Source organism: Lycium barbarum, chromosome 7 (assembly GCF_019175385.1).
Source record: "Lycium barbarum isolate Lr01 chromosome 7, ASM1917538v2, whole genome shotgun sequence".
Lineage (NCBI taxonomy): Eukaryota > Viridiplantae > Streptophyta > Magnoliopsida > Solanales > Solanaceae > Lycium > Lycium barbarum.
In genome coordinates, this window is record NC_083343.1 from 32,125,665 (window position 1) to 32,137,653 (window position 11,989).

The 11,989-nt window shown below is 32.8% G+C and overlaps 1 long non-coding RNA gene across 1 annotated transcript; it reads left to right on the forward strand.

The window, feature by feature from the left end:
* Nucleotides 1-282: 282 nt before the first annotated feature.
* On the forward strand, nt 283-3,503 carry LOC132602224 (uncharacterized). The gene is made up of 3 exons (XR_009567664.1): nt 283-1,805; nt 2,339-2,409; nt 2,535-3,503. It is a non-coding gene; the product is annotated as an uncharacterized LOC132602224 (long non-coding RNA).
* The last annotated feature ends 8,486 nt before the right edge of the window (nt 3,504-11,989 follow it).

The following is an 11,989-nucleotide window of genomic DNA, read 5'->3' on the forward strand; positions in this document are numbered from 1 at the left end:
ATTTATTTTTCTACTAGACACCTTTTAGTAAATCCTTCATAACATTTTATATAAAATTCCAATTGATACACGGTTTAATACGTTGGAAACTAGACTCAAAGGGCTACAACTTTCATATAATGTACTTTTTCAAATTCATTATAGATTGAGCACGATTCTCGTCAGAAGTTAGGTATTGTGCGCGCTCATTTGAAACTTTAGTTTTTCAAGGCACCCCTTGGACTATAAATTATTTCCAAAGTTCATACGGGTCATAAATTATAATACCAACCTAATGGAACCTTCCAACTACCAATCGGAGCACGTTTTCCCAATACGACCTCAAAATCTCAATTAATACAATACCGAAATTTCCACAACAAATTCTTCACCAAAAAATGAACCAAACGACGTCCAATTGACCTCAAATTTTGCAAGCAAGCCAACAATAATATAACAGAGCATTTGAAGCTTATGAAACGCAAAATGAAGCACTAATTCTTAAAACAATTAAGCGGGTCGTTACACATATACTGGTAAAACCCCTAGTTTCTTCTCTGATGATAGTATTATATTGCAATCATGTCCAACGACCCAAGGTAATTGAATCTGCAATCTAAGTTAATCAGCTTCATAGTTGTATTCTATCTCCAACATCACACTTAACATATTTTACTGTAACTAGGATCTCCTTCTGTAAATTTGTATGAAACACCTGTAATGTCAACTGTTGGTGTGTATCCATAACTACATTACTCTGCATTCCTCTGTGTAGAACATCCATATTTTTCGTGACGAATTAGCCATAGTCTTTTGATGCCCCAATATTCTTCTGTATAACTCAATGTTGTCACCTTCTTGAAATGGTTTCATAAGAGCTATTACTGAATAGTGATTTCTCCCGTCAAGATCAAACAATCTTTCAAAAGCATTTTGAGTATTGACTGATTTTATGTTCTAGAATAATGACTTCAATCATTGAGAAACATTGTTTTTAGATTTATTATACCTTGTTGTTACTCCCAAAGGAGGAACACTTGTATACCTTGATACTTTATGTTTTTTTCCTGTCTGCTAGGTATGATCATATTTTCTAGGAGATAGATCACCTTGCTTCATATTAACCTCCAAAGCCTCTTCTTTATGTTCCTTATCTATTGTTCGTATATGTCTCTCCTGAATAGGATCACTACCTTCATTGGATATTGTATTAGATTCTGAAAACTCCATTATTGATTGTGATATGTCTTTTAGCACATCTGTTGTGGAACCAGTCTCCTAATTGTCCTCTTGTCACTGTGTATGCCTGGATCCAGATTGCTTTTATCCTTTTCCACTTCAACTTCTTGGTGTTATGCTGTCAATATTATCTTTTTATGTGTCGTCTACTGCCTCTACCTCTTGACTACTACTCCGTCCGTCCTAATTTGTTTAAAGGTTGACCAGTTTGGGGAGTCAAACAACTCTTTCTTTGACTACGATTTTCTCCAACTCTTTTCAAATATTGTGAATTACTAAATATGTAGACTTACAGTACTTTTTATGTAGTTTTCAAATATGTAATTTTATTATAAAATACTCGAAGAATCTATGTTTAAAATTAAGTCAAAGAAAAGTTGTTCGACTCTCCAAACTGGTCAACCTTAAAATAAATTGGGATGGAGGGAGTAAATATCAATAAACTCACCCTGATTCGTATCCTCCTCGTGTTGATGCATAATCTCCTTTGGATCACTGATTTGTTGCTGAGTTTTGCCAAAAGAGGCGCCAACCCAAGCCTTAGCTGACTCCCTCTCATCAGGCACCTTTGTTATTTCTTTGTTGTGGTTAGTTTCCTTTACTATCTTTTACTGGTATTTTATCTCTGTCTTCCTTTGTTTGTTTAGGTGTTGTATTATTATCATTCTTCACCTATGCTTCCATTATTTGTTTAGTTGTTTCATTGTTACCATTCTTCACCTCTGCCTCCTTTATTTGTTTGGTTGTACTACTGTCACAATTCTTCTCCACCCCTTTGTCTGCTTTTAATCCAACTAAATTTCTAGGACTTTCCTTATTGTTATAATATTGATCTTGGTCTCTCTTTCCGAAGCAAAAAATTTATTATTCGTAGCCACTTGATCATTCATATTCTTCCTTCTAGGATCTCCTTTTTCTGTTGTACAAAGTCCTCCCTTCTGTTTTTCTGCCAATGCTTTGGCCTCTTATCCTTAACCACATTCCACTTCTCTTTATTGTACTTTCCAACTATGTTACCACTGGATATAGTCTTTGAAGGGTTTGATTTATCACGTATTAACTTTTCTTACTTTTCTTGCTTTTCTTCCTGATTTGTCTCCTTTTGTTCATCTATTGATAGTGATTCAGGATGCAAGATATGGCAATCAACCTCAGTATGGCCTTGCAGTTTGCAATTTTGACAGTAACTTGGTAGGTAGTCATATATTTTGATCCACTTTGCCTTTACTTCTCACGTATCCTTCTTCATGATACCAAGACTAACCTTTTAAGGGAATTCACTTAATAAATCGACTTCGACTTTTGGCCTAGCACAGGTCGGTCTAGTTTGATTCTTTGTAGCCATATCAACCTAGGGGCTCACCAACAACAGTTGCAAGAGAGAATATGGATTCTTTGACAAAATAATTTGGCGGCAAATATGAAAAGGAAATCCATGCAATTGCGTAGATGTTGTTTCTTTATCAAGATCAAACAAAGGATTCAACTTTAATGACGTATCTGATACAACCATTCTTTCATTATGATATAGAAAGCTGGCTTGGACAATAACCTCACATAATCTTCTAGCAACGTGAGCCTTATTAAGACATATCTATTACGTATCAACCCTATGTTGCATTCACCTTTGAGCTCGCATTGTGTACGTAAGAATTTATGTAAATCTTTGACGTCTTACCATCCATAAGAGAACTTTAGAACAACGGCATACTGGCCACCCTTGAAAGAGTGCGTAATAGCTCACTGATCGAGCGCTTTTGCACCGAAGATGAACAGGGCTAAGCGATCTGCCGAAGCTGTGGGATGTCAAAATACATCGGCAGGGATATTTGAATTGGACCTAGTCAGCCCGAACCATTTTGCGATTCTAGAGGACCCTGAACAAGAAGAGGCAAAGATGCCAGATCTGGACACTGCTGAACCGGAAGAGATTGCTTAGGATGAGTGTTTGGGTAACAAGTATTCCCTGTTGATCACTGCCTGTGAGAAAAATATCATCGGTTCGGGCGGTAAGGCCCTTGGTAAGCTCGGGTTAGCCTGTCAGGGTGAATGCAGGTAATGTGATCTCTTCTTCCTCCCATACGACCATTAGCTCACCACGTAAGTACATTAATGGTTTAAGAGGTAACAGTTTGAATATACATGCATAACTAGTCGATGAAGTTGGTATTGCTAGAGGTTGTCCACTGGCCATAGTGTCCCTGGACAATGATCTCTGTTAGGGTTTTAGTGTGCGCAGAAACTATGATTTAGCGAGAATTTCTTATACCACTTTTTCTGGGCAATTTGCTGTCGCATGATGTTTATCTACTTTAAGATTTATTCATGCCTCTTATATATATATATATATATATATATATATCATACTGTGATTTGAAGTACTTTGGGGATTGTCTAATAAGTTGGACATCGCGACTTCCTGGGTTGTGACGAAGTGATTGTAGCGGTTCAATATTTTTTCCGATTCGCATTTGCACTTGACTCATTTAAAAAGGAAAGTGTCCTGAGGATGTACGGTTGTCAATCGTACCCGGAAAAAGAAAAAATATACCTCTACGTAATGGTACTCTAAATGGATAATGTTTTAGAGTCGCCACCTAATTTTTAGGAAATCAGGAAAACCAGTTCGAAAATGGTTCATTTAAAACGGTTAAATTTTAAAAGAATCCTAATCTAACCAAAGTATGGGTAAGGGTTCTGGTGATCCCCCGGGTATGGTGTTAGGCACCCCGGTATTAAAGATCCGTAAAATACGGTTGACCTACGGGTTCTAATATAAATTGCTTGTGATAAAAACAGTTTTTGTTTCATAGTCTCGCAAATAGAAATTAGTCATTCATGCCAAAAACACTCCTTTTTAGGAAACAAAAAATGGTAGAGTGTTTCCCAAAATTGGGCATTTTTTGAATTTCGGACTAGAACACCTAGGTTAAAACCCGAAGGCATTAACCCAAGTAGTACACTACGTAAGCCCACCCGAGTTTAGAAAAAAGTTTTTTTAGAAAAAATGTTTTTAAGTATAGAAAATAGTTTTTATAGGCATACTAATATACTCCATAGGTTAGCCATATTTTTAGAACTTTTATCCAATTCGTGGTTTTAATCTTTACAAAGAGTCTCAAAGTTAACTCATTAGCCTTTTTAATAGTCAAAACTAGGGCTATTCACGGTTTTGGTTAAAACCAAAACCAAACCGAATAAAAAAGATGACATTTGGTTTGGTTTGATTTGATTTGGTTTTAAATTTTAAAAACCGATAATATTTGGCTTGGTTATGATTCTATTAAAAAATAAATAACAGAACCAAACCGATAAATTATATACATAAATTTTATAATTATTTATATGTATAATATTAGTTTTGCATAAATAATTATAAATATATGGGAAAATACATAAATACCCCCCCCCCCCCCCCCAACGTATACTCAAATTAATTATGACGCACCCAACCTTTGCGGGCAACCTATTACCCCCCTGGCCTTATTTTTTCAGTCTTTTTGTGGCCTTTTAGGCTGACATGGCACCAAAAAAATTATAATTTAAAAATGGCGAGTGAGGGCAGTAAAAATAGTTTTTATATTTTAATAAAAATTAGTTTTTAAAAATTTAGTTATATTCTCTCACCCACCCCCACCCTCCCTTTCTTCCACATTTCATATGCTCAATTGTTAAAGCTTCAATCTTTATTGATTTTGGAGAAGATTTAGCTTAGTTGGAGACCAACCCAAATGCTAAATGTGAGTCCTTTATCTCAGCAAAATGTGAGTCCTTTATCAACACCATTATCACCACCGCCACCACTGCCACGTCAGCACCACCGCCATCCACCACCACCTCCAAAATCTGTACATTTTGCTCCGAAAATGACAACCTTGGAGAGTAAACACTCTAACCACGATAAAAACAACGATAAAAAGCACGATAAATCTCATGGGAAATCGAAAAAGAAGGCAAATTGGGGGAAGAAACTAGGATTTATGTTTGTTGGTGATGTTGGGTATTGCAGGTGTGTGTGTTGGGATTCCTGTTGATCAAGAGAAGACAATTAACTTTGAGTATTTGGTTTTGTTTCTTTGCTATATCCGTACAATCTCGATTTTTTTTTCGGGTGTGGGGGGGGGGGGGGGGGGGGGGGGTGGCAGCCTGAAATCATAAACACTCTTTATGATTGATGATTAAATTGAATGTGTGTGTTAATGGAGGAAGAAAATTGGTTGGTTAATTTCTTGAAAAAATATTTTTATGATTGATGAAAGAAATTGAATGTGTGTGTGTTAATGGAGGAAGAAAATGGGTTGAATGTATGTGTTAATGGAGGAAGAAAATAAATTGAATATGTATGTGTTAATGGAGGAAGAAAATTGGTTGAATGTGTGTTGTTAATGGAGGAAGAAAATGGGTTGAATATGTGTGTGTTAATGGAGGAAGAAAATGAGTTGATGGATTTCTTGAAATGAAGAAGAAGAAGAAGAAGAAGAAGAAGAAGAAGAAGAAGAAGAAGAAGAAGGGTTTAGTGATGAAGAAGACAAAATTAATGGTTTAATGGTTAATTAGAAATTAATTAGTGTAAAAATATAATTAATAAAAGAAAAAATAAAAGAAAAATCAAATGAAAAAAAGAAAGGAAAAGTGGCAGTGACGTGTTAGTGACGTGGTACCAATGTGGCGGAGAGTGTGCAACACTCTTCATTGTGCAACTGGGCATCAATTTTTTTTTTGCCACGTCAGTCAAAAAGGGATACAAAAATACAGAAAAAATAAGACCAGGGGGATAATAGGTCGCCCGCAAAGGTTGGGTGCGTCATAATTAATCTGAGTATACGTTGGAGGGTTTTTATGTATTTTCCCTAAATATTTTATATCTTTTAATCATTAATTTGATTTTTGATCTACTTATTTTACATGATTGTTTAAGGTCCATGTTTTTAAGAATATGTTCAAGCCCATTTCTTTAAGTCTTTTAACTCTTTAAGTGTTAAGTATAAACCTACTAACAGAAGCTCACGTTAGAGTCAAATGTCTTTAACTTAAATTTTTAATCTTTCTTTGTCAGCCATTTGATTTTAGGTTTTTTTTTTCGAATTTATACCTTTTTTTTTTTTTTTTGTCTGAATGAGTCCTAAACTTCTAATATTTTTCATATGAAAAAGACATAGGTTGTAGATTTTGAGGTTCCTATAGAATATACTTCAGTAACATCAACATTTGCTGCAACTCAAGCACATGGTAATGCCCTAATACTTCTTCCATGGGTAATCCTCCTAAAAAGCAAAAAAGAACAACTCTTTGTAGTCGAGACCCTAGCCTTAGGGATAACGATAAAAAAACATCTGAAGTTTGAGATCATTACACAAAGTTTTTTTAATAACATGGGAGAACTGAGGGGAAAATGCAAGTACTACCCTAAAGTTTGGGATCATTACACAAAGTTTTTTTATTTCATATATTTTATTTTAATTTTAGGTAGTCTTTATGTTTAATTAATATGTATGTCTATAACAACAACTAAAAGCTCTTATGCTCTACTTTATTTCCAGATAGGTGTATTAAGATGACAAAAATGGTGCAGCCACTACTAAGTTAGCTTTTAGCTCTATATGGAGTAGTTTAGCAACTTTGAATAATATGAGTATTACACTATCACTAATAGTGAAAATGTTTTTGTGATGTATGTTCCACCTTAAACTATAAATAAAAGTTATCGTTTGAACAAAAAAAAAACATGTCTTTTTCAACTTTTTAATGTTTTACTGATAAGTCTCATGGCTGCTAGGCATAAACCGAAAAATCGAACCAAATCGATAATAACCAAACCGGTGGTTATTATTTTATTTGGTTTGGCTATCGTTTTAGACATTTAAAACCGACTAAATTAGTTTGGTTATGGTTTTAATCAATAACCGATCCAAACCGAACCATGAACACCCCTAGTCAAAACAGTTCACCCAAAATGATAATCCAAGTTTACAAAACATCTTTTCCAACTCAAATTTCAAATCAATCATAGTTGTCCTAAAGTTTGCCTATAAGTTCAAAATCATATCAAAGGTATCCAAAATCTTCAAAATCATCCGCAATCCCAAATTTGCCTAAATGGTTTTTTTTTTTTTAAATTTGAAAATCAAATTTTTAGCAACTCTTAGGCGTGCAATAATCTCATTCAGGGTTTCAATTTATATACAAGCATACATATATATAAGCAAGTAAATAATATAATGATAGTAGGGAATTGGGCCGACCAAGCCCAATAGAGAAAATGCATAAATAAATATTTCCGCTCCAAATTATGCTTTAATGTCTTATCCTTCCATGATAGGGGTGGACTAGATCTAGAAATGCTAGTGGGCCTCGAAAGATCCACCGACAAATTAGGGAGGTCACCAAAGATAGGTGTACAAAACATTAGTAATAGGCCGATGTCAATTATTTAATTTACAAAGCCAAAAAAAAAATTACAATACTTTTAAACCAAGCCCATAATTATCATACTTATAAATAAAAGGACAATTTATGCAAAAGGCCCAATAGTTGCTATGGATTAGTAACAAACTCATAAAAACTAAGGTTTTTTTTTATTTTTTATTTTTTTATATATATCAAAAGCTAACAAGAATTAATAAATCACACTAAACCTATCAACACAATGTCAAAATTCTAACTCAAGCTACTATTTTTTCTTATTTTTATCAACTTTAATTAACCTAAAATAACTTAACATTGTCAAAAATAGTAATAAATCCATAGGATACTCACTTAATCATGTAAACAAAGTTAGGCTAGCACATAGTCCCTTTCAACTACATAAGCATCATAAATAACATATAATTATAACTTAAAATAAAATAAGGGAAGGAATCTTTTTCTTATTTTTATCGATTTAACTAACCTAAAATCACTTAACATTGTCTAAATCACACTGCTAATTTATTTTCATTTTTTTAAATAGTAATAAATCCATAGGATACTCATTTAATTATGTAAACAAAGTTAGGCTAGCACCTAATCCTTTTCAACTACACAAGCATTATAAACAATATATAATCATAACTTAAAATGAAATAAAGGATGGAATTTTTCTTATTTTTATCAATTTAACTAACCTAAAATCACTTAACATTGTCTAAATCAAACTTCTAATTTATTTTCATTTTTTCAAATGGTATCAAATTCACATAATATCCACTTAATCATCAAGCAAGACTAAGTTAGTAGAGAATTATTTTTTAACTAACACAAGTATCATAATAAATATATAATCATAACTAGAAATGAAATAAAGGATATCACTTTAACTAACCTAAAATCACTTAACATTGTCTAAATCAAACTTCTAATTTATTTTCATTTTTTCAAATTGTATCAAATTCACATAATATATACTTAATCATCAAACAAGACTAAGCTAGCAAAGAATTATTTTTAACTAACACAAGTATCATAATAAATATATAATCATAACTAGAAATGAAATAAAAGATAGAATGAGAGATTACCTTTTGATGGGGCAACCTAAAGATCAAAATGAGGATTGGTTCAATCTACTTCAAGCACCAAACACTTCACAAATCTTTAAACCCCTTTTTCTTTTCTTTTATTTTTCTTTTTCTTATGTATATCTTATATTTCTATCTTTTGTTGCTAAGCTTTGAATATATAAATCCAACTTTAGCTTTTAGGATGCCAAATTTGAACTCCTTTTTTTTTTTTTTCTATTTTTTCTTTTTTTTTTTCCAAAAATAGAAAAAGAAGATTCCCTTTTTTTTCTTCTCTCAAAAACGTCCTCCCCCCCCCCCCCCCCCCCCCCCAAAAAAAAAAGAATCTCCCTAAAAAAAATGATCTCCCTTTCTTAATGTTCATCCCTTCTATTTGTAGGCAAGCCAATTTAGAATTACATGGACAAAAATAAGTCATGTGACCAGCTTTTCCCCCCAAAATCCTTATTCAAATTTTCAAAATTATCCAACTAAGCATTTAGAATTTTATGGACAAAAATAGGCCACTTGGACATACTTTCCCCCTCAAAATCCTTATTCAAATTTTCAAAATCATCCAACTAAGCATTTAGAATTCTATGGACAAAAATAGGCCACTTGACCGTACTTTTCCCCCCAAAATCCTTGTTCAAATTTTCAAAATCATCCAACTAAGCATTTAGAATTCTATGGACAAAAATAGGCCACTTGACCGTACTTTCCCCCCCAAAAAGACCTTATCCAAATAGTACCAACAAAGGTACAAATGGATAAAATCCCCTTCTTATTTTTTATAAAAATGTAGCATAGTTTTTATATAGTTTTAGGATAATTAGTCTAATACGCCCCTCGTAAAATAATATTTTGACGAAATAAAAATTATAATACGTCGTTTTAAAATACGAGCTTCAAAACGAGCCCAATATTGATATACTTCCGAGCAATATTTAAAAATGTGAAAAAATGCGGTCAAAATAAGCTGTAATTCATACGTCAATTTTAATTAACAATTTTTCCGAGTTAGACGGAGCAGGATATGTATCTTCTTTTCAAATCACGTTTGTGAAAGTAAATAACTTGTAATTTCTTATAATTGTTAATTTTTATGAAAATAATTAAACGTCAATTTTTGTAATTTTCTCGGAATTTTTAAATTTTTAATTTTTTAAGGGCATCCTTACTCCATCTTGGACTCGGAAAATTTGAAAATTAAAATACGCGTTTTATGAGGTGAAAATTAGGTGTCAACAGTGATATCAGAGCCCTAGGTTTATAGGTCTAATGAGTCATGAGCAACGTTTAGCAGAGTCTTACAGGTCGTTATGAAAATGTATGTAATTATCTTCGAGAGTCTACATGACATTTTAGGAAATTTTCCTTTCTTTCTCTCTTTATCATTCGACTTTTTTCAACTTGGATTCTAAATGTCACTCTCTCACATATGGTGAGGACACGTTCATCTACTACTAGTTAGAAAAATCCTATACACGAAGCCATGACCACTATTAGAGGTAGGTGTGGAGGTAGAGGATAAGCTAGGCCTTAAGCTAGAGCTTGTATAGAGGCACCTGCAAGGGAAGAAGCACCAATAGTTGCTCGAGGCCATGCCAAAGATACTTTAGTTGATCCACTTACAACTCATGAGGATGAGAAGATTTCAACCCCGACTATTCAGATAAGCCCAACTTAGATTCTTAAGGTCTTCATTGTTGTGCTCGTTGTCACGCCCTAAACCATGGCAGGGCTAACCGGCACTCGGTGCCCTCACTTATGAATTTGAGACGTGTATAAAAAGATACGAGATAAATTTCATAATATAAAGTCTTTTAAGAATTACTAGGTGTAAATGATTCCTTTAAGTCCAAAATATTGAGACATGAAACAAAACAGGAATAATGCCGAACATTTGCATAACTTGAACAACTTAGTCTACGAAGCATCTAAGACATAATCATGAGTAGTAAAATTTATCGGGACAAGACTATGATATACAGAGACGGATCTAGGATTTAAACTCTAGGGGTTCAACCTTTTAAATTTTTTAGCATTGAACCATTATATTTTTAAAATTATGGGTTCATATCTACTATTTATTGTAATTTTAGTAAATTTTACACATAAATTTATACCCCACATCAAATGTTTGGGGTTCAATTGAACCCCTAGTTATAGTACTCCATCCACCTCTACCGGTATATGTGTGTAAAGATTAATTTGAATAGTGTGGTACTTGACTTTTGTCGTAATCATGAATAGAAATTCCTAGTTGTTGCATCCTGATTTCTTTGAGCGGTGTAGCATAGACTAGGTTGAAAGAAAATATTTGAAGAAAAAGATATGGTAAAATGTAAAGGTGACGATAAGATGCGTGTTATTAAAAATGGCCTCGTAGAAAGAACGTGACGAAAAGAGAAAAAAAAAAAAATGTCTTTGATATAGCGAAATAAAAGAAAGGGAAAGACATGGAAAATGATTTATTGAATGAGGGATGAGAAGATACTAAGTGAAAAGAATGGGTTTGAAGTCAAACTATGTAAAAGTTCTTACGGAAGTCTAAGTCACTGTAGTTGTCCTACCCGTCCCCTAGACAACATACAACTCGTTAAAGTTTTATTTGAATTTAGTTGAGCATACTTACTGTTGACACCTAATTTGTTGACCTCCCATAGTTTATTTTAATCACTCAGAGTCCTGGAATAATAAATAAAATGAGCTATGAACCTTAAAGGGTTTACATAATTTTTATAAATTGTTCAGGTCAATATTTTACTCCTTTATATTGATAAAGAGGTTTTTTATGGCATCACAAATTATTTAGAAATTAATTGGTACCTTTTATGACATTTAGGAGATACTTGTTAGATTTAATCAAAGAAAAAGCATTTTTAAAATAATCATTTATTTAATTGTTTAAATTGTCAAAATCAAAATTAACAAGTACATTATTCCCTTCAATTCAAGGAGTTTGAGTAATTAAAATAATTGACCATTTCACCCCTTAATCTCTAATTTTGTATAATTGTATAATTTGTCAAAATTATTTATAATTGTCTTAATGAGGCTAATTAATCAATTACATGGTAATTATTGCAAATTGACTCTTAATTGTTTAATTATTTTTGTTATGGCCACAATTAAATTAACTAATTCATGGTTTAAGGAAACTGGGGTCATTTTTGTAAATTTAGCCTCTTAATGACCTTGATTGAAATAATCAAATTCATTGGCTCAAATTAATTAAGGTCATTAGGGTAATTTATTTTTAATTGGCTAATTAGGTCAAATATGACCATAAT